Source organism: Uloborus diversus, unplaced genomic scaffold (genome assembly GCF_026930045.1).
Source record: "Uloborus diversus isolate 005 unplaced genomic scaffold, Udiv.v.3.1 scaffold_12, whole genome shotgun sequence".
Taxonomy (NCBI): Eukaryota; Metazoa; Arthropoda; class Arachnida; order Araneae; family Uloboridae; genus Uloborus; species Uloborus diversus.
In genome coordinates, this window is record NW_026557876.1 from 6,900,891 (window position 1) to 6,923,470 (window position 22,580).

A 22,580-nucleotide genomic window follows, 5' to 3' on the forward strand; every position below is an offset into this window, starting at 1 on the left:
CTCATTTTTATTTTTGCTTCAAACTTTCAACATCTTAACTCTACATCTGATTTTAAACATTTTTGCAATTGGAAGTATGAATCTAGGACTAACGGTTGCGAAAATAAAGGTCTTGCAGGTTAAATCGGAACACCTTGTATATACACACATATATTCACACATACATGCACATATATTCTTTGTTTTATTTATATGGATTACCTACCGTGCTATTCCTTGGGCTTGGAAACAATCTCACGAAAAAATGCAATGAAACATGATTGCTCAGCCGACAACCTAAAAGAATCTAACAACATTCCGGGACCACAACGGATAAACACTCTGATTTGGAGTTGAGCAAGCAAGGGGCTGAAGAGGTTTGGACGATATCTTCTATTTGTACAAGATAGCATTTAATCGCGACTGAAATGGGGGGACTTGTGCAGCAAGACGCGTGTTCCTTAAATTTCTGATCATGCAGAAATTCACGATAGTCGATGGTCAAGAGAGAGTCATTGAAAGGTCATTGTTACTGTCAGAGTCGCTGCGGGGAGGGATGGTCTGAGAGCCTCATATATTAAATAGGGCGAAGGCAATCCTTATGTATTAAACTAGCTGCGTCGGCCGGCTTTGCACGGTCTGCCTCGAAAATAAAAGTTACGTCAGGTGACGCGTGTTCAACAATCACGCTTGAACAAACAAAAAAAAAATCAGTAAAATTTTGAGGCAGATTCCGAAAAAATAACCAAAAACTAAACATTTTAAATCCCCCGATTACAGGAGAAGCCTTTTCTTTAAAACAAAACCCAGAATTTTATTTGCTCACATTCAAGACAAAAAATGGCAACAGATCTTTCATCTCAATGATTTTCTTCACGCTACAAATTTTAATAAAAGCATTGCTGCGGAAAGTTGAGATGAAGCACTGAATAATCATTTGATTGGTGAAAAGCCTTCGGAAAATAAGAATTTTATGCCGAAATCTAAATGTCATAATTAATAGTTTTTAATTGATATCTTCGCTAATTTTTATCAGAGAGTTATGTTACATAGCCAAACATGAAGACGGGAGGATGACGAATCCATCGATACCTGGTTCGATGGTCAGTTCACTGTCGTTCGGGAAAAGTAACTTGGACATACGAGTAGATGACTACATAGATACATAGGTACATATATAGGTACATACATAGATACATACACGCAGTTTTTAATTATATAAGATAGTTAATGAACAATCTAATGAATGATGTTTTTGAACGCTTTAACGCACAAAATTAGCAGATTACTGCATACACGTGTTTCGGAGTTATAGGGAACTCTTTTTCTCAATGTAAAGTGATGAGCTTTTGGACAAGAAACATTTCCTACAGGACAAGACTATTTATACTGTCTCTTGTTCGTTCTCTTCAGACGATAATGTTTAAAACGTTCGCGGCGCATATCGCGTCATCGCGGGGAATTAAATATTTCTCAATGTGTGGCATTTTCTATGCTTCGGCTAATGTTAAATGGAGGGGTCATTGAGCACCCTCTTAAAATTGGAGTAAGAAGCTAAAACTTTTACAGTATAAAACTAATAGTAAGTGTAAAAAAAATGTTCTGGACTCTAGCTGAAAAAAGTTTTTTTTTGTCAAAGAATTGTTTTTTGCTGTAGTAAAAGTTTCGTTTGCCTAATTAAAAATTTATTCTGAATATTTTTCATCCTACCGGATTCACCGGATTTCCGCGTATCCGGGTCAACTTTGTTGCCAGTTAGCGATTATAAACGAGGTTCTTCTGTACTATAGCTGCGTGAGCTGTCAAAGACAGCGACATAATACCTACCTTAATTATTTTTTAGAAAATAAGACAAATTTTATGCGTACAGTGCATAATAGATGTTGCGTAAATATTTTTTAAACATACTAGGGGGCTCCTTCTCCTGCTCGCTGACGCTCACAAACCCCCGAAGATTGCTTCGAAATCTAATTTAATTTGCAAAGATTTAAATCGTCAATTAAAAAGAAACAGATTGACAACGCATTATGAGTTCCCTTTGGGACAAAAAGCACCCCTTTCCCAAAAATAACTTGTTCAAAATAACTTGTTTCAGTATAACTTGCATCAAACTTGTAGAACCGCAAGGGCTAAGGGGCTTCTGAGCATTGTAAAACTGCAGTTTTGTACGTTTGAAAAATCGCTTACATATTCGTGGTCTCTAGTAATATATTTTACTCTTTAGCTCGATGCTTGAATTGAGTTAGAGTCTAAGATTTTCCGTTAACATCGAAGCCATTAAAATTTGGAAATAAGAAAGAAGAAACAAACGTATCGAAAAGACGTAACTATGGCCACGCCAAATAAAACATCAATAATTTTAATGGAGATGAGATTTTTCGAACTTGATTAAAACGACCTGTAACTTTTTTTTCCTTTTGAGATAGAAGCTTAGTTTTTCGATCATAGGTCGCGTTAGATAGGAGTAAAAAAGGCGCTCTTTCCAGTGGTGTCAAAAAGAAAACTGTTGGAAAATTCTTTCCCTTTTTACTGATAGATTTAATGAAGATAGTAGTGCCTAAATCTCAGCTAAGCTTTTAAAAAATCGAGCTAAAAACGCAAATAACTCCCGCCGTAATTAAGTTAGAGCATTGAAACAAATTGCGTAGAACGCGAAAAATTCCACCCTTTCCAATGATATGAAAGTAATTTTCTCCCCTTTAATAGGCAATTTACGGGAAATTTGAGAAAATTTCTTACAAAAAAAACTAATTTGAATTAAAATAATAATAATAATAATAAACCGAGGTACAAACCACCGGGGCTCGAAGTAATTTTATGCAAAATTTCAAGGCTGTAGGTGCTATGGGGTCTCCTGAACGCAGGGCCGCCACAGACTTCCTTTCAGAATTTCTTTGACCTTACTTATCTTCTTTACTAATAATAAAGCTGAAAGTCTCTCTGTCCGGAGGATGTCTGTAGGATGTTTGTGACGCGCATAGCGCCTAAATCGTTCGGCCGATTTTCATGAAATTTGGCACAAAGTTAGTATGTAGCATGGAGGTGTGCACCTCGAAGCGATTTTTCGAAAATTCGATGTGGTTCTTTTTCTACTCCAATTTTAAGAAAAAAAAATCATAAGATGGACGAGTAATTACGAAATTATCATAACGTGGAACCGTAACATGGGCACAAGCCAATTGGCGAGATACGAAATTATCATAACGTGGAACCGTAAGATGGGTACAAGCCAACTGGCGAGAAAATTCACCATACATTATTTGTAAATATACAGGCGAACCAAAAGATCTTTTAATTTTTCTATTACGGGCAAAGCCGTGCGGGTATCACTAGTTTTTAATATAAAGAGATTCCTTGAAAAATTTCAGAAGCATCTTTGATTTTTTTTTTTTTTTTTTCAATCTTAAATTTGAATGTGGGTTACTGGGTGATCTAATTTATACAAATGAAACGCTATCTTTTGATACCCCTTCGCAACCTAAAATGTCTCGAATTGTGTTATTGATTTAAATTTTCATTGATAAATCTCGAGCAAGTCTAGAAGATCCCGATAAGAGAAAAATACGTCCTATTATCTGTCCATGATTGTATTCGAAAAATTATGGGGTTTTTTTTTTTCAGCAGTCACGATTGCTTATTGTTCTCACTTGACTGTTTTGATGTGCTATCATTTTATTTTCCCGCCAGCACCCTCTGCAGCATCACCGTCGACCGGTTCCTCATGATGCTGCTACCGTAGCGAAAACACACACACGCGCACACACAAATACATACACCTACACACACATACACAAACACATACACACACACATACACACACTCAAACACATACATACACACACACGCATACATACAGACGCCTACACATACATACAGACACCTACACATACACACACACCTACACACAACTACCTACACACTCATCACACTTATGCCTACACACAACGACTCACACACTCATCACACTCATGCCTGCACACAGACACAAACACATATGCCTACACACACGTACAGATTCCCCACCACACACAAACACTCATACACACAACTACCCACGCACTCATACCTGCACAGAGACACAAACACACATGCCTACACACACATACACATACCCCCTACATACAAACACACATACCCCCCACACACATAAACACACATGCCTACATACACACACACACACACTCGTGATTGCGAAAAACATAATTTGAATTCAAGAGGTCAAAATTCAAATTAATTTTCTTAATTATTATTATTATTATTATTTTTCAAATTTTTTGGCTGGAACTGAGTTAAATAAAAAATTTAATGGGTACCGGTAGCATATTAAGTCGCGTTGCTTGACAACCAATACGCAGTACTGCCATTAAGGGAAGGCGACCCGTCGGCATAAATTTGCAAAATTTATTTGGTACAAATAAAAACGAAATCATTTTCAAAGCATTGAGTTTAAAAAAAAAAAAATCAGCATCCAAAATCTTAATTTTAAAAGACGTTCAGTCGTTGTTTTCATTTTTGCTGCTGACGTCACAAGTGAATAAGTCATTAGGGTTACTGGAATAAAGTTTCGGCAGGATATTGCCAAACTTCACCAAATGAAATTTTTTTCAAGGTACATAAACAAACTACAGTAAACAGTAAAAATCGTATTTTTAATTCAAGGGAACGAAATATAAAACCACAGAAGAGAAAATTACAAAAATACATTAGTGCGCTAACTCAAGTTTTATCCAAATAGTATGTTCATCTAAATTGCTGTCCTCCAGGGGAGCTTCAACGGGAGGTCACGGGAAGTCACTGTGACCTTTCAAAAATTTCCTTAATAGGAAAATTTTGCTTCACGATTCGGCAAAAATAGGAGTTCCATTCGACAACATTATCATCATTCGGCGAAGGTTGGAGTTTCATTTGGGAAAATTATCATCATTCTGCAAAGTTTGGAGTTCCATTCGGCTTGAAATAACATACACTATATAACCAAAAGTATTGGGACACTTTGAAAAATTCACATTTATACAGATTTCTCGAGAAATAAATGACCAATTGCTATTGAATTTTTTTCACATAAAAGGTATACTTCAGTTGTCCCTTTCCAATAAAAAATTAAGTCTGCTCTTCATTTAGGGGACCAGCAACAAATTGAGGAAACAAAAAAAGGTTTTTGATCATATTTCATTGTAAATAGCTGAGAATAAGCTATAAATTTCAGAAATAAGTTAACATACTATGTATAATTTATTCTTATATTTTCGTGAAAGTATTTCTTACACTTACGGAGTTATAAGCGTTTCTTTCAAAAATACAAAAATTTTTTGAAGGTTTTCGGCTCATTCGAAGAGTTTTCCGTCAAACGTTACTAAACTTTTGGAACATTTGACAGCCTACAGGAAAAACATAATAATAAAGTTTGAAGTTGAAATATTGAAAATTTAATTTAATCATTAATTTTTCACTGCGCATGCGTTAAAGATAGCAATGTATAATAGATATTATAATTTTCCCAGTTAGATCTTAACACTTATAAAAAAATTCACTTCGATATCTTCAAAATGTAAAAAGATATCCCACCAAAAACATTTCGTAAAAAACTAACCAAGTCTCGATGGAGCTGCTTGTTTATCTCTAAAATGTAATGAAATCTAGACAAAGTCATGACAAGTCTAAGGTTCCTTACTGCGATTTCTTTATTATTATAGTTGTGTGACTTGGCCGTTAAAGGGTACACAAGGGTACAAAACCAGGTGCTCAATGACACCATTGCACCAATCTGTCGCCAGAACCGCTACCCACTGACGATGGAAAATTGCCACTTGGAAAACGTGTAAACAAAATTGACTTGTACCCACTAACGTATAAAGAATGTTCAACGGCCAAGTCACACAACATTAACTATAATAATAAAGAAATCGCAGTAAGGAACCTTAGACTTGTCATGACTTTGTCTAGATTTCATTGCTTTTTAGAGATAAACAAGCAGCTCCATCGAGACTTGGCTAGTTTTTTACAGAATGTTTTTGGTGGGATTTCACTTCTTTTTGTAGAAACATTTAATTTGTGTAATGTTCGAGTAGACTAAAGTTAGGCTAGATTAAGTTAGAAGATGGTGTCCCACTACGCTGGACTTTTGCAATGACAGTCGATTTTTTTATGTACCAATAGTAGAAGGGGGCATTACCATATCTCTAATACACCTGAGACCAGCGGAGGGTTCTTCATTAGATACTTCAGACATTCGATTTTTGACGTCAAATGAAGCGGCCCGCCAAGTTGAATATTTTTTGTAAAGGCGGTATGTCGATCTGTAATAGTTTGGTTGGGCTCTTGTGTTTTCTAATCAATGTCACTCCAGATCTTCGATTAGCCTAGTTTTTATAGTTTTCCCTTTATGTAGTCATCAAACCCTAACTCTGTACCAAATTTCACCTCTCTGAGTTTATGGGAAGTACTAGTTCTATTTTGGAGTGAGTGTCATAAATACGAAACTTTGCTTTCGCTTAACTTCGGAACTAAATGACCTACAGTCTTGAAATTTCGGATTTTAAGTATGTGATTAAAGCTTACTGAATGACGAAAATTTCTGCGTTCTGGTCTCATCCAGAGGTTCTCAAATAGGGGCCTGAAAATGCGGCGAAATGGTTCCAGTAAAGGATGGTACGGCAGTGTTTGCTTCGCGCTCGACTTGGCGTGCCCCCAGATCAGCGATCTAATGAACCAAATTTCAATCATTCTTTGATACGCGACGACTCGTGAGGGATCGTTCGCAAATAATGTGTTTTTATCATGAACCACTCAGCACGATAACAGGTTAGTGTTGCCAGTTTGCGAACGACCCCTTACCTTTCGTCGCCTACCATAGAACTATTGAAATTCGGCTCATTAGACGGCTGATAACTTTTTGAATTTTAAAGATATCGAAGTGGATTTTTTTAATGAGTCACAGAGACTATCTGTGCTTTGCATTATGAAATTCATAAATTGCTATCTTTCGCGCATGCGCAGTGAAAAGTTATTGCTTTAAACGTTCAAATTTCATCAAATTTTCAATCTTTTAACAACAAATTTTATTATTATGTTTCTCTTGTATGCTGTCAAATACTCCAAGAGTTTAGTAACGTAAGACGGAAAATTGTGTGATATGAGTCGAAAATCTTCAAAAAAGATTTGTATTTTGGAAAGAAATGCTTATATCTCCGTGATTGTAAGAGGTACAAAATATAAAAATAAATTCTACATAGTATGTTAACTTATTTCTAAAATTTATAGCTCACTAGTGGTACCCGCACGGCTTTGCCCGTATTTACAAATAATGGATGACGAATTTCTCGCCAATTGGCTATGTTCATTCGCTCTCCCATTCCACGTCATGATAATTTCGTAATTTACTCGACCATCTTATGATAATTTTGCTCCGGAAAATGTTCTTAAAATTGAAATAGAAAAAGAACAAAATCGAATTTTCAAAAAATCGCTTCGAGGTGTACACCCCCATGCTACAAACTAACTTTGTGCCAAATTTCATGAAAATCGGCAGAACGGTCTAGGCGCTATGCGCGTCACAGACATCCTACTAGAAGATTCCCAGCTATTTACAATGAAATATGATCAAAAACCCTTTTTTGTTTCCTCAATTTGTTGCTCGTCCCCAAAATGAATAGCAGATTTAGTTTTTATAGGAAAGTGACAGCTGAATTATATTTTTTATCTGAAAGAAATTAAAGAGCAATTGGTCTTTTATTTCAGGAGAAATCCGTAAAAATGTGAATTTTTCAAAGTGTCCCAATACTTTGGGTCATATATAGTATATATATATCAACGCACAGCCAATGCCGCTGAAGCCTCAGACTTGAAATTTGGCAGGCATGTCCACATGATTACGAAAGTATCCACTAAGAAAGGATTTTTCGAAACATCAATTAGTGCGGGAGAAATTACTTGAAACCCCTTAATTTCCGTGAAATTAAAACCGGCAATTGAAATTTAAATCCCTTATTTTCGAAGGCTTTCCTCCATTCAAATCATTATTCAGTACTTCATCTCAACTTGTGGTCGATAGCGAATTTTAAATTTGATATTGTTTTTGTTTCTCACGTGATTCTTCGAGGCTTTTCTCAAGTCAAATAATAATGCTTCTGCAGTAAAATGTGGATGGCCTGTGTTTGCAAAGATAATCAATACTTTAAAAGGACCATTAATGACTGTTAGGGATCGGTTAAGGAGAAGGGCATATATATAAGGAGTCCAGGGGCCCCGGGACCCTCCCAAAATTAGAAAAAATTATAGGTAATAAGTAATTATTATAGGGGATTTTCTTAACTAGGTGCACCAAGCACTGTTATCCCTTGCTAATTCCATTACCCGAGCAACGCCGGGTATGGGAATGCTAGTCTCTCATAGTTTTTTAACCGACTTCAAAAAGGAGGCGGGTATCAGTTCATGCCGTATGTACAGTGGCTCTCAAAAGTTGTTCGTACACCTACGACTTTCAATGAAATGGACTACTATGCATTGGTTCGAATTAATATTTCGGAATAGGTATTTAATTATGAGATTTATGATGTATTTTTAACAAAACTACACGAAAATTTTTAATGAAACATTAAAACTTAATTTTTTAAAAATCAAAAACCAAAAAGTGTCGGAAATTTTATCTCACAGAAGTCTTCGTACACTTAGAAAAAATGTTGAAAAATTAGTAAATAATCTAACTTTTTACTAATTTATTATTTAGTAGAGTATCATGCAGTAGCAACAACAGCTTTTAAACGTCTGGGAATAGATTTCATTGTTTTTTCTTTCTTTTTTAATGCAATTTCTGAGCTTCGAGTCTTACTGTTTCTAGTTGGCTTTTTTTTTTCAATGGTGTCTTCTCGTAATCTAGCCGTTAGATATCATCAAATATGTTCCATTATGTTTAAATCTGGCGATTGAGGAGATATTTCTCAGTTTAAGGACAATTTTTGCGGCACCAAACGCAAACGTGTACTTCTTATCGTTATTTTGATAAAAAAAAACAAAGTTGTTTCCGATTGCCAAATTTTAGGCTAATAATATAAAATTGTTTTTCGAAATATTTAAATGAACAGCATGATTCATTATTTCATCAAAAAATTACAAATTTTCAAGTTCACTCACAAATTCAACACAAAAATACCTGGTGCTGTTATGCACCCTCACACAAAAATACCTTCACCGTTCTGATTAACTGATTCAGCTAAGTTCTTAAGATTAAATTCCTCATTTTTTCTTCTCTTGACAATTATACAACAATTTGACCCAAAATATTGAATTTATTTTCATATATAAGTAAGACGTTGTTTTTTAAAACGTTTTGAGCTTATTTATCATTGATTTTACGACGGAAAGCGTAAGCTTACTGTTTTTCGCACGAACAAGAAAATTCCTGCGGAAGAGGCCCCCTTTAATCCAGCTAATCAGAGAACTTGGCGAACAATTTTAGACGAAAATTAAACGTAGAATGTTTCATTCAATTCTGCATAAACTTTTTCAGCGCTGAAATGTGTATTTTTCTTAATTTTTTTAACTGTAAACCTCCAATCACGCTTTGTTAACTTTGCCAGTTGACCTTTTCTTACCTTGTTTTCGATCCAATTCTTGTCTTTAAAGCATTTTATCAAGCACTTCACTATAGAATGGCATAAATTAACTAATTTAGAGACATTTCAAACCAATTTATGGCTACAATGAGGGAAAAAATTCAAATTTCGAATCGTGTTTGTTGTTTTCTACGCATACCTGCCATTTAAAAATAATAAGCAGAATATTAGGGAATAAATCAACAAAAAATTAAAGCAAATGACTTTACAGTGTCATTACAATGCAAAAATAATAAAAAAACCACACATGATAATTTTAATCATGAATTAATTCGAAAATATTTCAGTGTACGATGACTTTTGTGGCGTGTTATTTCTCTGTCTCTTCGTTTTCTGACCCATTTCAAAAATAAAATCTGGCAATATTTTGAAAAAAAAAAAAAAAAAAAACTATTGGGTTTTATTTAGAATGGCATAGGATTGGTGTGAAAAAAAATTGGATTTCATATTCGAATTCAGTTTTGCGTTATTTTGGTTTTACTACAAAATTTCAAGGCGTACGAACACTTTTGGGAGCCACTGTATGTATGTTTTTTTTTTTTGGTCCACTCTCAGCGTCTCACTTAGAGAACCGATTTTGACGATTCTTTTTTAATGGATAGGGGATGGCTCAACTTAGGTCCCATTACTTTGTTTGACCATATTTGTTTTACAGAAAAAAAGTTATGGGCAAAAAACAGTAAATTTCATGCGATTTCCCTATTAAATGGTTAAATATGAAACCCATTGTTATAAAAGTTTATTGCCATATAACAGTAACATTAATAGTAATTGTAATGATAATTTTGAATAAAGGCTTCTCTGAAGCAAGCATCAAGTTCCTTCAGTGTCATTGCTCCATAGTGGGGGTAAACCTAACCTGGAAGCGAGGGGATGCAGTAATCAGGATCTGCTTAGCCTTCACAATACTGCCAGGTTAGGTTTTCCTCAACTATACAGGATTGCATCACAAACAACTTGTATGCTGTGAAATGCAAACGGAATATTTAAATGGTTATAATCAAATTAACACACAAATTATGAATTCCAGAGAGGAACAAAGATAAATTTTTACTGTCAATCGCTTAAAGTTTAAGGCGTGCTTATAGTTTTGATCCTTATTTTTAGTATGGAGCATTTTTATGAAAAAAATATGGTGAAGTTTCGTGATGTTAATTTCTCACTTTTACTGAAATGCCCACATTTTACACTAAAAAGAATGAAATAAAAAAATTTTGAAAAAAAAAAAAAAAAATAGAACCGACTTCAAAATTGCTCTAAAAAGTGAAAAATAATTTTATTTTTTAAACACCATCGATAATACTTTTAAACATAATTTTTGAAGTTGGCGCAAAAACGATAGATAAGATCATTCACAGTCATACTCAAGTACAACTATAAATTTAACCAGGTCTAGTTTCTTCACTACCACATACATTATGCATTTATGACAGCTTATTTGAGCAAGGATATAATTGTTTCGTTCCTAACTTTGGATGATTTTCTGAAAAAAATATGAACGGAGCATGGTTACACTGGATTTTACTTCTTGCTTTTGCGCCAACTTCAAAAATTATGTTTAAAAGTATTATCGATGGAGTTTAAAGAATAAAATTATTTTTCACTTTTTAGAGCAATTTTGAAGTCGGTTCGATTTTTTTTTTTTTTTCAAAATTTTTGTAGAAAAAAATTTAAGAAGCTTACCGTTTTAGCAATTAACCCCCGATGACCGCACAGCAGTCGATCCGCCTCTTGAATTAAATGCCACTTATTACGTTTCTCGCATTGGCAACAGCTTTTATACGGTAACTGACAAAAATGGATGGAGGGGCCGTGGTAGCCTGATCGGTAGGGCATTGGACTCGGGGCCGGAGGGGCTCGGGTTCGATCCCCGCTGGTCGAAGACCCACCGTCGTCATTAAAGGGGACTGGGCGACGTTAAATATGCTCGTGGTCTCAATGTCCTCCAAGTGAAACGATACCTCTGGGGGTGCTAGTACCAGGTAGCTATTAGCTCTTGAACTAGTTCTAAATTCTCATTAACTGTCCGATCCGGTGATGGTGCTGCCATCTATCGGTATATAAAATAATGGAGGCAAGGCACATAGTATGCAGATCCCTCGACATAATACAGTTGTAGTCAGTTGTGACTCTTGAATAGAATAGAATAGAATAGACAAAAATGGATGACGGCAGAAAACGTCCTGTTCTTTAATTGTTCATAGAACTATTAGAGGGCGGCAAAAATGCCGTTTCGTTCCAGAATGGGCAGGATGCTACTCAAATGACCTCTCCAAACGCTGTGACGTCACCAAATGGTGACTGATAGATTTCGATTTGTAGTGAGGAAATGCAACAGTTTTCGGTGTAATGCACTTGCGCGAAGCCTAAGAATTATTAATAAGGTTAATTTGTTCATGACGACAGTTTGCAAACAAGTTGAGCTTTCAGAAATAATTTAATTAGTTAATTGTTTTCTCATACAATTATGACGGACAGAAACATTTGAAGAGTGTTAATAAACGATTCGGTCATTTTGAATTTTTCGCGGGGGGGGGGGGTGAGGTCAGAGAATACCTCAATACAAGTTTTACCGAAGACAACATAAAACATGCCCACTCATAGATAATAACACTAATTTTTCAAAATCAGGGAGGGAGGTTGACCCCCAAGGCCCCTCTAAATAAATCGCTTGCAAATAAAATTAACTTCGATTAGAGATGAAAGTTAAGTTTATGAGATTAAAAAAAAAAAAAGTGGTAACGTAAAAAGAAGGTTAACCCATTCAAACTGTCAAAGCTCGACATTTTTATGCAGCATTTTTAGGAGTTTTTGTTTAAAAATAAATTCGAATTGAAACTTTTTGAAATTTAAAACATATTTACCCGTTGTCTATCCTTATATTTTAACATAGGCGCCCATACGGGGGCTCAAGCACCCCCCCCCCCCACCCAGAAATTAGAACTCCCTTGCTTTTAGTACTTTTTTCTTTCCAAAAATGTAAAAACATTTTTTATCCAACCATTAATGATGAAAATATCTTGCTAAACCACAACGAAAATATCTGAGCGCTCGGCCCCCCCCCCCCCCTTAAAATTTTGCACATGGGCGCCCATGCATTTTTAATAGGCTACAAATTTGATCCGGTTAATACGGAGATCCGTAAAAACGAGAGCCGGATAATGGGTTTCGCTATACTTTCACCAGGTCAGCAGATTTTCGAATTTTCGACCTAACGAATGCAAGAAAAATTCCGTACAGTTTGTTTCAAATCTGAGAACCGCAGAAACGGAATGTAATAAAAGCCAATATATATTCTCTCAATGGGGACGTTTCAGAAAGTTTAAAAAGTATTTTTTTTTCTAAAGAGCATGCTTTCAAATATAGCTTGATATAATAAACATAGAGCTATGTATTTAAACATAGGATCTGACCATTTTTAAATAATTTGACTAAGTTTAATATTTTTGAAAAAATATTTTAATCTATGCGCTTTTAATGTTTACGCTTCTGCCGATGACATCACAAATGATGAAATGGCATTCAAAGTTGCCATTCACAGAGCACAATATTTTATTCGCATCTTTACTTACGCGTACTGGCACGATTGGGTTGATAGCAAGCGTAGAGCGCAATATTTAATCCGCTTTTTGATGATGGTAAGGTGGAAACGCGATAGACAAATGCGCCAAAGTACATCATTTTTGACGTTATAAAGACCATGCCTTGTTTTCAAAATTGGACGTTTTAAAAAATTAATTAAAAATTAAGCAAAATTTTTTTTTCTTGCTCCATGTTTTTTTTTTTTTTTGCCTATTCTACCAATTTTAGTGACTAAAAGTTATTTTTTGGCTGAAGGAAACAACCCCATTCCTTCAGTCAAAAGAACAACTTTTAGTCACTAAAATTGGTAGAATAGGCAAAAAAAAAAGCAGGAAAAAATTTTCACTTACTTTTTAATTAATTTTCTAAAACGTTCCAGTATGAAAATAAGGCGTGGTCTTCATGACGTCAAAAATGATGTATGCATTATTCAGTAACATAAACTTTCCTTTTATTCTATGGCAATCAAGTTTTTTTTTTTTTTTTTTTTTTTGGTTCTTCCCAAGAGGGTGCTCACACCCTCTCAATCAATACGAGAACAATCTTCAAAATTCATTCAACTTTGAGACCTAGAGTTCAATAGCAAGGTCATGTGTGTCAACAAATATTTAAAAAGAAAAAACTTTTGAAGGGATTTATTTACTCGGTGATTTTCGATACCCTTAACCTTATCGAAATGATCGATGAAATGCGATTCTAAATTACGAAATTTTAATTGCAAAAGCTTTAAAATACATCTAGAAATTGCCAAACCATTTTCTTTTTCAGCAAATATACAACACAGAGCATAAATGCACATTTAGAATATTTATGTGATTTTCTCTTTCTTTCTTTATTTTTATTAAAACAACTGAAAAATTACTATTTCCTTCAAATTCCAAATTAATTCTTTGCTGACTACAAATAAAAAGTAACAATTTGATCAGATTTACCTCACTTTGTTGTTTTCCGTTTTTTATCGTTGGCTGATTTTATCGCTTATTTCTACCAAGTTAAACATTATCATTATTTGATCTAATTTACTCTTCTTTTTTTTTTTTTTTTCAAAAATAATATCGCTTACAATGAAAGATTAAAAAATGTTTCCAAAATTTTAAAAGTATTTTTCTCTGAAAGAGCATGCTTAAAAACGTAGGATCTGACCATTTTTTTAAATGATTTGTTTAAGTTTAATATTTTTGAAAAAGGACTTTAATCGATGCGCTTTCATTGCTTACGCTTCTGCCGATGACGTCACAAATGATGAAATGCCATTCACAGAACAAAATATTTAATTCGCATCTTTACTCACGCTTACTAGCAACGATAGGGTTGATAGCAAGCGTAGAGAGCAATATTTAATTCGCTTCTTGAGTATCATAACGTGGAAACGCGGTAGAAAGATGCGCCAAAGAGCATCATTTGTGACGTCATCAAGACCACGCCTTGTTTGAAAAATAGGACATTTTATAACAGCTTATGCGCTGTAAAAAAAATCCGTAAAATTTACAGAAAAAACTGTCAGCCAGGACGCCAGTTTTCTTCCGTTTATTTTACAGAAATCTTCCGTATTTTTATTATTTATTCAAGCTGATTTATTATTTTATGAAGATTAAAAACTGAAACTATACTTTCATAAATCCATTTCAATATTTACTATACTACTACGAAATACATGTATACAAAGGTAAATTTCCGAATATGCCTCTGTAACAGATGACAAAAAAACATAATAATAAAATATTGATTAGGATGCAATGAAATGGAAGTTGCAAACGATTTAAGACTTACTCGCTTTAAATAAATATAAGATCAAAAACTCGAGCACGAGAACCAAAATCCAAACACGCGCTCGAAATTTCGAAGATTCGAAGAAAAACAAAGTATAACCGGTTACAGATTCAAAAAAACAGAGAAATCCTGTATTTTATTACGAACAGTTTTTTTCTGTAAAAAATACGGATAACTTCTTCAAAATTTACAGTTTTTTTTTACAGTGTGTAGTTGCTAATACGTTGAGAACGAATTTTAGTTTCATTCATTGTTTTCCCTTTCAGTATAAACTGCAGTTGGAGCCCGATTTAACGAACCTCTATTTAACAAATTTCGCGTTTTAGCGAATTTTTCTCTTTTCCCCGACGAAATGAAGGCAATAACCCCTATTTACCGAATTATAAACCCAGAAATTAACGAATATTTTTACTAGTCGGAAATTTTCCTTTTGTTGTTGATTTTAGTTAGGAAATATTCGATTGTTTTCCAAATGAAAAATCCATATTGTCCGAAGCAGAAAAAGATTTTTCTTGGATGCAACGTTTGACGGCTGAGGGAGCAAGCGATTGTGATGCAGAAAGCGATAATAAAACTCCCATTAAAACTTACTTTTTCAAATGCATTACATGGCCTGGAAACTAAAAACGTATCTCATGCAGCACGCTGTAAATGAGACAGTATTTTTTTCTCTCCATAGAGTTGAAAGAGGCCTATTTCAAGTCAATTATCAAGGGAATTATCAAACACCTATTACTCAGTAATTAAAAATTTCAAATTAACTAGTGTGTAACAATTCGCGGAGTGCTGAATAAAAAATGTACACTTTCTAATGGGGTTGTTTCCTTCAGTCAAAAGCACTACTTTTAGTCATTGAAATTGATATATTAAGCAAAAAAAAAAAAAAAAATTAATTTGAACTTTGACATCTTGAATTCAAATTATGTTTTTCGCAATCACGAGTGTGTGTATATAGGCGTGTGTGTTGGGGGGTATGTTTGTGTGTGGGGGTATGTGTATATGTGTAGACATGTGTGTTTATGTGTGTGCGGGTAGTTGTGTGTATGTGTGGGTAGTTGTGTGTATGTATGTGTAGGTGTGTGTATGTATGTGTTTGTGTGTATGTGTAAGTGTCTGTATGCATGCGCGTGTGTATGTGTTTGTGTGTGTAGGTGTTTGTGTAAAAGTAGGCAAGTAAGTGACGCAACCTGGACACGGTTTTCGCTAGAGGAGTAGCATCGTCAGGCGGCAGGCCGACGGTGGTGCTGCAGAGGGAGGCGGGGGGGGGGGGGGGAATGAAATCATAGGAATTCAAAAACAGTCAAGTGAGAAATCGTGATTGCTCAAAAAAAAAACATGGACTCAGAAAATACTTTAGTTTCCCCAACAGTTATTTTTTAATCCATTTTTTAAAATGTCCGATTTTTCAAACAAGGCGTGGTCTCGATGACGTCACTTTGGCGTATCTTTCTGCTGCGTTTCCACGTTATGATCATCAAGAAGCGAATTAAATATTGCGCTCTAGCTAGCTATCAATCCTATCGTTGCCAATACACGTGACTAAAGACGCGAATTAAGTATTTTGCTCCGTGAATGGCGACACTGAATGGCATTTCCTCATTCGTGATATCATCATCAGGAACGTAAACAATGAAAGCGCACCGGTTAAAGTAATTTTTTTAAAATATTAAACTCAAACAAGTTATTCAAAAAATGCCCAGATCCTATGTTTTTAAGCACGCTCTTTCAGAAAAAAATACTTTTAAAATTTTGGAAACGACCCCATTATGGATATTTTTGAGCAGTTGCTTTTTAAGGCTTTTAGATTAAGGTGAGTGAAATTTTTTTACACCCTGATCTTACGAATAACCCCGCTTAAACGTATAAAAGTTTCGGTCCCAATGAATTCGTTAAATCAGGATCCGACTGCAGGACTTTGATCAAGCCCCAGCAGAAGCAAAAATAAACAAAAAGTACATGCATACACTTTGCTTTTCAAAACTAACCAGAATTTTCTGGTTTTCGACATTCAAATCGACAGTGTCCGATCCGGAACGAGGAATTATTATCTTTACTAATAATAAAGCTGAAAGTATCTCTGTCTGGATGTCCGGAGGATGTCTGGATGTCTGGATGCCTGTAGGATGACTGGACGCACACAGTGCTTAGACCGTTCGGCCGATTTTCATGAAATTTGGCACAAAGTTAGTTTGTAGCATGTGGGTGTGCACCTCGAAGCGATTTTTTGAAAATTCGATGTGGTTCTTTTTCTATTCCAATTTTAAGAACAAAATTATCATAAGATGGACGAGTAAATTACGAAATTATCATAACGTGGAACCGTAACATGGGCACAAGCCAATTGGCGAGATATGAAATTATAACGTAGAACCGTAACATGGGTACAAGCCAATTGGCGAGAAAATTCACCATACATTATTTGTTAATATACAGGCGAAAGACTTTTTAATTTTTCTATTACGGGCAAAGCCGTGCGGGTACACTAGTTAGTAATAATAAAGCTGAAAGTCTTTCTGTCTGGATTTCTCTCTGTCTGAATATGTGTCAGGATCTCTGTGACGCGCATAGCGCCTAGACCGTTCGGCCGATTTTTATGAAATTTGGCCCAAAACTAGTTTGTAGCATGGAGGTGTGTACCTCGAAGCGATTTTTCGAAAATCCGATTTTGTTCTTTTTCTATTCCAATTTTGAGAACATTTTCCCGAGCAAAATTATTATAAGACATACGAGTAAACTACCAAGCTACCATAACGTGGAACCGTAACACGGGCAAGCCAATTGGCGAGAAATTCACCATCCATTATTTGTAAATTTGCAGGCGAATCAAAAGACCTTTTTATTATTCACTACGGGCAAAGCCGTGCGGGTACCACTAGTTATTATATATTTTTGAAGCATAGTTGCAACTAAGACGAACAAAATGTACTCACCAATTGTGGAAAATGCTCTCCAATACGTAGCTGTTTTAATCACGTTAATTTTTTTGCCTGCCGTCTTAAAACTACAACAACAGCCATTTACAATATCAGTATTCCATCTTGTTGAAACGAAGTCAGAATTTCACTCCTTTGCAGAATTCTGAAAAAAACTTGTCTAAATAACTATTCATCACTGATGAAATTATCAAAACGGAACATACGCGACACTACTTATTTACAGGAATTTCAAGAAGAAATACTTTCAAAAGCCCTTTATCGAAATCACTTCATTGCTCACTTTTGCAATGTTTACTTTCGACCGAGAAACAAAGTTTGATCTGCGGTTCCGCCTTTAACTGTAACTGTCGCCTGCAAGCTTAGGCAACGAAAGTAGTTCTGACGAGAATTCGTTTGGTATGGATGGAACGATTTTCGAATCAAGGTTAGAATTCTAAAGGTGTGGTTCGGCTTGCCCTTTTTTTTTACATTATCTCTTTCATTATTATTTGCTTAGTTTTGTCAGACATTGACAGCAGTCGATACACCTAGTAATTAATTTTGTAAAAGCGTCAAACGTTTAGGTGTTGACATTTTTTTTAAATATTAATATTTGCTTTCTAATGTTTACCATTTTTTTTTACATTATCTCTTTCATTATTATTTACTTAGTTTTGTCTGACACAGAAAGCAGTTGATACCCCTAGTAATTAATTTTATAAAAGCGTCAAACCTTTAGGTGTTGATATTTTTTTTTTAAATATAATTATTTGCTTTCTAATGTTTACCATTTTTTTTACATTATCTCTTTCATTATTATTTACTTAGTTTTGTCAGACATAGACAGCAGTTGATACACCTAGTAATTAATTTTATAAAAGCGTCAAACGTTTAGGTGTTGACATTTTTTTTTTTTAAATATAATTATTTGCTTTCTAATGTTTACCATTTTTTTTACATTATCTCTTTCATTATTATTTACTTAGTTTTGTCAGACATAGACAGCAGTTGATACACCTAGTAATTAATTTTATAAAAGCGTCAAACGTTTAGGTGTTGACATTTTTTTTTTAAATATAATTTTTTGCTTTCTAATGTTTACCTTTTTTTTTTTACATTATCTCTTTCATTATTATTTACTTAGTTTTGTCTGACACAGAAAGCAGTTGATACACCTAGTAATTAATTTTATAAAAGCGTCAAACGTTTAGGTGTTGACATTTTTTTTTTTTTTAATATAATTATTTGCTTTCTAATGTTTACCTTTTTTTTTTTACATTATCTCTTTCATTATTATTTGCTTAGTTTTGTCAGACATAGACAGCAGTCGATACACCTAGTAATTAATTTTGTAAAAGCATTAAACGTTTAGGTGTTGACATTTTTTTTTAAATATAATTCTTTGCTTTCTAATGTTTACCATTTTTTGTTGTAGTAGTGTTGTTTTTTTATTGTCTGTTGTTTCCTCACAGTTCCCAAGAGTTGGAGTTTCCAAAATTTGTTTATTGCATCAAATTACAGTATACTCCCGATTATCCGTGTGCGGATTATCCGATTTGCGGATTATCCGTGCATCATTTCGGAATCACACTAAAGCTTCGATGATGTTATCGAATCATTGAGGAAGTTAAAGAAATCGAAGGTTTCGAATCAGTTGACGCTGAAAATGTCGAAGAGTGGTTTAAAAGCGACGAATGTGAATCAGGATTTCAATGTCTAACTGACGAAAATATCATTGAACTAGTAACTGAATCAAACGCAAGTGATGATACCGAAAACGAAGATGAAGAACATGAAGATTATACAATTTCACATTCTACTGCTCTAAAATCTGTGGAACATTTATTGTATTACATGAGTGAAAGAAGTTCTGATTACGGAGAAATAATTGCAGTAAGAAAAATTCGTACGGACATACGCAACAATTTAAACAAACAAAGAACACAAAAATGTATCACCGATTTTTTTTAAGCAATAAATTTCGAAGAAAAGTTCCTGTTTGTGTGAGTATTTAGTTTTTTTCTAATTTCCCCTTAAATAGTTACCCTGCATATTCCTTAAATGATTTTTCGGATTATCCGTGTTTTTTGATTAATATCCGTGCTACGCCGCCCGGTGATTAGCACGGATAATCGGGAGTATACTATCACTAGGGGCCAAGGAAGGACCCAGAAATTTTTCAAGGGAGGGCGATTGATTTTTATTGCTTACTTTTTACTATATATGCTGATTTAAAAATACTGATCACTAAATTTTGGACTTAAATTCCGAAACAGTTCCGGAATAAGGTCCCAAATCCAAACTTCCCTTCTTCCAACATCAATGAAACTCGTCTAAATTTGAATGTTTGAACTTCATTTTCGAAAAATTACCGGTGGAGAGTCCCTCAAGGGAGGTACGATCGCCTCTCCCTTGTATCCGTCTCTGCTAGGGATCCTGGCCCGGAGTAGCCTAAGCTTTTTCAGTTTTATGGGGGAAAGGGACCTGGAGACAAAACTGACCAGGGACCTTGTCTCTCGGTGGCCCTATGTGCAACCATTTTCCAACGATGTGGATGTCGTAGGATTCCTGTAGCAGTGGCAGCAACATAGTTAATGTGACCAGACGTCCCGCTTTTTGTCTTACTGTCCCGCTGCGGGAATGTCCCGCCAAAGTGTCCCGCTTTGTCGAAAAAGTCCCGCTTTTTTTTTGTTTAAATTCCTTCCGTCACATAAGAAATATAACATACAATCTAGATTTTTTTAAACGCTTTTTCGATTTCTTGCTGTCAGTAAACGTAAGAACGCCATGTAAAATGTTATTCTTTAATGTTTAATACGCTGAACCACCTCCACCATGATTTGGATTGAAGAATTTGCTTCTTAAAATTGCTTCTAACAGCAAGTACAACTGAAAATAATAATTTTGATTAATAAATTTGTTGTGTGATGCAATATTCTTTACATCAATACTATTAAATTATTTTCAACTTGAGTTCTTTGTTGGTATATTTGAGTTATTTCTTTGCATTTTTCTGTTACGTAAAATATTAAGCCTGTGGGAAAAAGAAAACTACTCTACCCCCCCTCCCCCCGTCATGTGTCCTGATTTTTAGCTTGAAAAATCTGGTCACATTAAACATAGTGGTTCGAATACAGTGGTCGACTGCCACTACAATCTTTAGAACGGTTCTGAAGCGAATGCCTCGATGTGGATCCTTTATCCGTTAAAACAAAGTCATAAAGACCTAAGCCCTTGTGACCGAATTAATTCCTAAGACGATAGGACCACTTCGTGGTCAGGGCCGCCGAGATCCCTTGTCAGATGATCACCGGGCTCCTTCCTCCCCTTAAAACTTATACTACGATTCCAAGACGAGCCCTCCAAAGGGATCGGGTCCTTAGTATCCACCTAGGCTGACATGGCCTCTCGTCGGCCCTGTTCCTTGTATTAGCTTCAGAACCAGACTCCGATTAAATTCTGAAGTAAGGGAAAGAGAAGTCTCATTTTGGGGCTCCTCACTTTTTGTTTGGGTATTTTTTCTAAATCTACATGTTGAAACAAAACCCGTTGTCTTTGTCACCAAATATCATTCCCAACAGTGGCCCAGAAGAATGGGGTGGTTTCCAAAATTTCAAAAGTATTTTTTTCTGAAAGAGCATGCTCAAAAACATAGGCTCTGATCTTTTTTGATAACGTTGTTTACGTTTAATATTTAAAAATATTACTTAAATCGGGTGCGCTTTCATTGTTAACGGCTTCTGCTGATGACATCACAAATGATGAAGTGCCATTCACAGTGCAAAATATTTAATTCGCATCTTTACTCACGTAAATTGGCAACGATAGGGTTGGTAGCAAGCGTAGAGCGCAATTTTAATTCGCTGCTTGATTATCATAACGTGGAAACGTAGTAGAAATATGCGGCAAAGTGCAACATTTGTGACGTCATCAAGACCACGCCTTGTTTGAAAAATCGGACATTTTAAAATATTAATTTAAAAAAAACTGTTGGGAAAATAAAAGTATTTTCTGGGTCCATGTTTTTTTTTTTTTTTCTCTCATTCTATCCATTTCAATGACTAGAAGAAGTACTTTTGACTGAAGGAAACTACCCCATTCAAATTAAAGTTTATTTCCCTCCCCCCTCTTTCATCGCATTAGATACACTACTTCGTGGAATTAAATATTTAAATGCGCCTTGTGATGGTTCGTTCTCTTTAGAAATGAAAGCAAGACCTGAAAGTTTTGAACGGTTTTCGATTATTTTTGGCCTTTCTGAAAAATCTGAGCAGAAACCCAAGCTTCCTGCGCCTTTTCAGTAATCAGGCCCTGATCATCACTCTTCCAGAGATTCCTGCGACAGTGGACCACTCCCTTCGAACTATCAGTGGCTCACGGACTGTACCCAATGATGGTGACAAACATCACATAACTTCCTTTTACAGCAATTTATTGTTATTTCCCCATTATTGCAGTTTAATGTGATTCTAAAGTTAACTCTCTAAATATCACCAACAATCCCCACACTGACACCAGATTTTAAAAAAAACCGTCAAGTTTGTCGCCGAATTGGCGACAAAACTTGGCGATATATCGCCAAGTGCCAGTCAAATTATAACATCACTTGAGTTTGCATCGAAATTTACAATGAATTCCCCCCCCCCAAAAAAGGTGCAAAAGACCTCTTTAGAAACACCCGAATGCAACTAAAAGGAGGGATGCACAACTAGACCCCACTAGG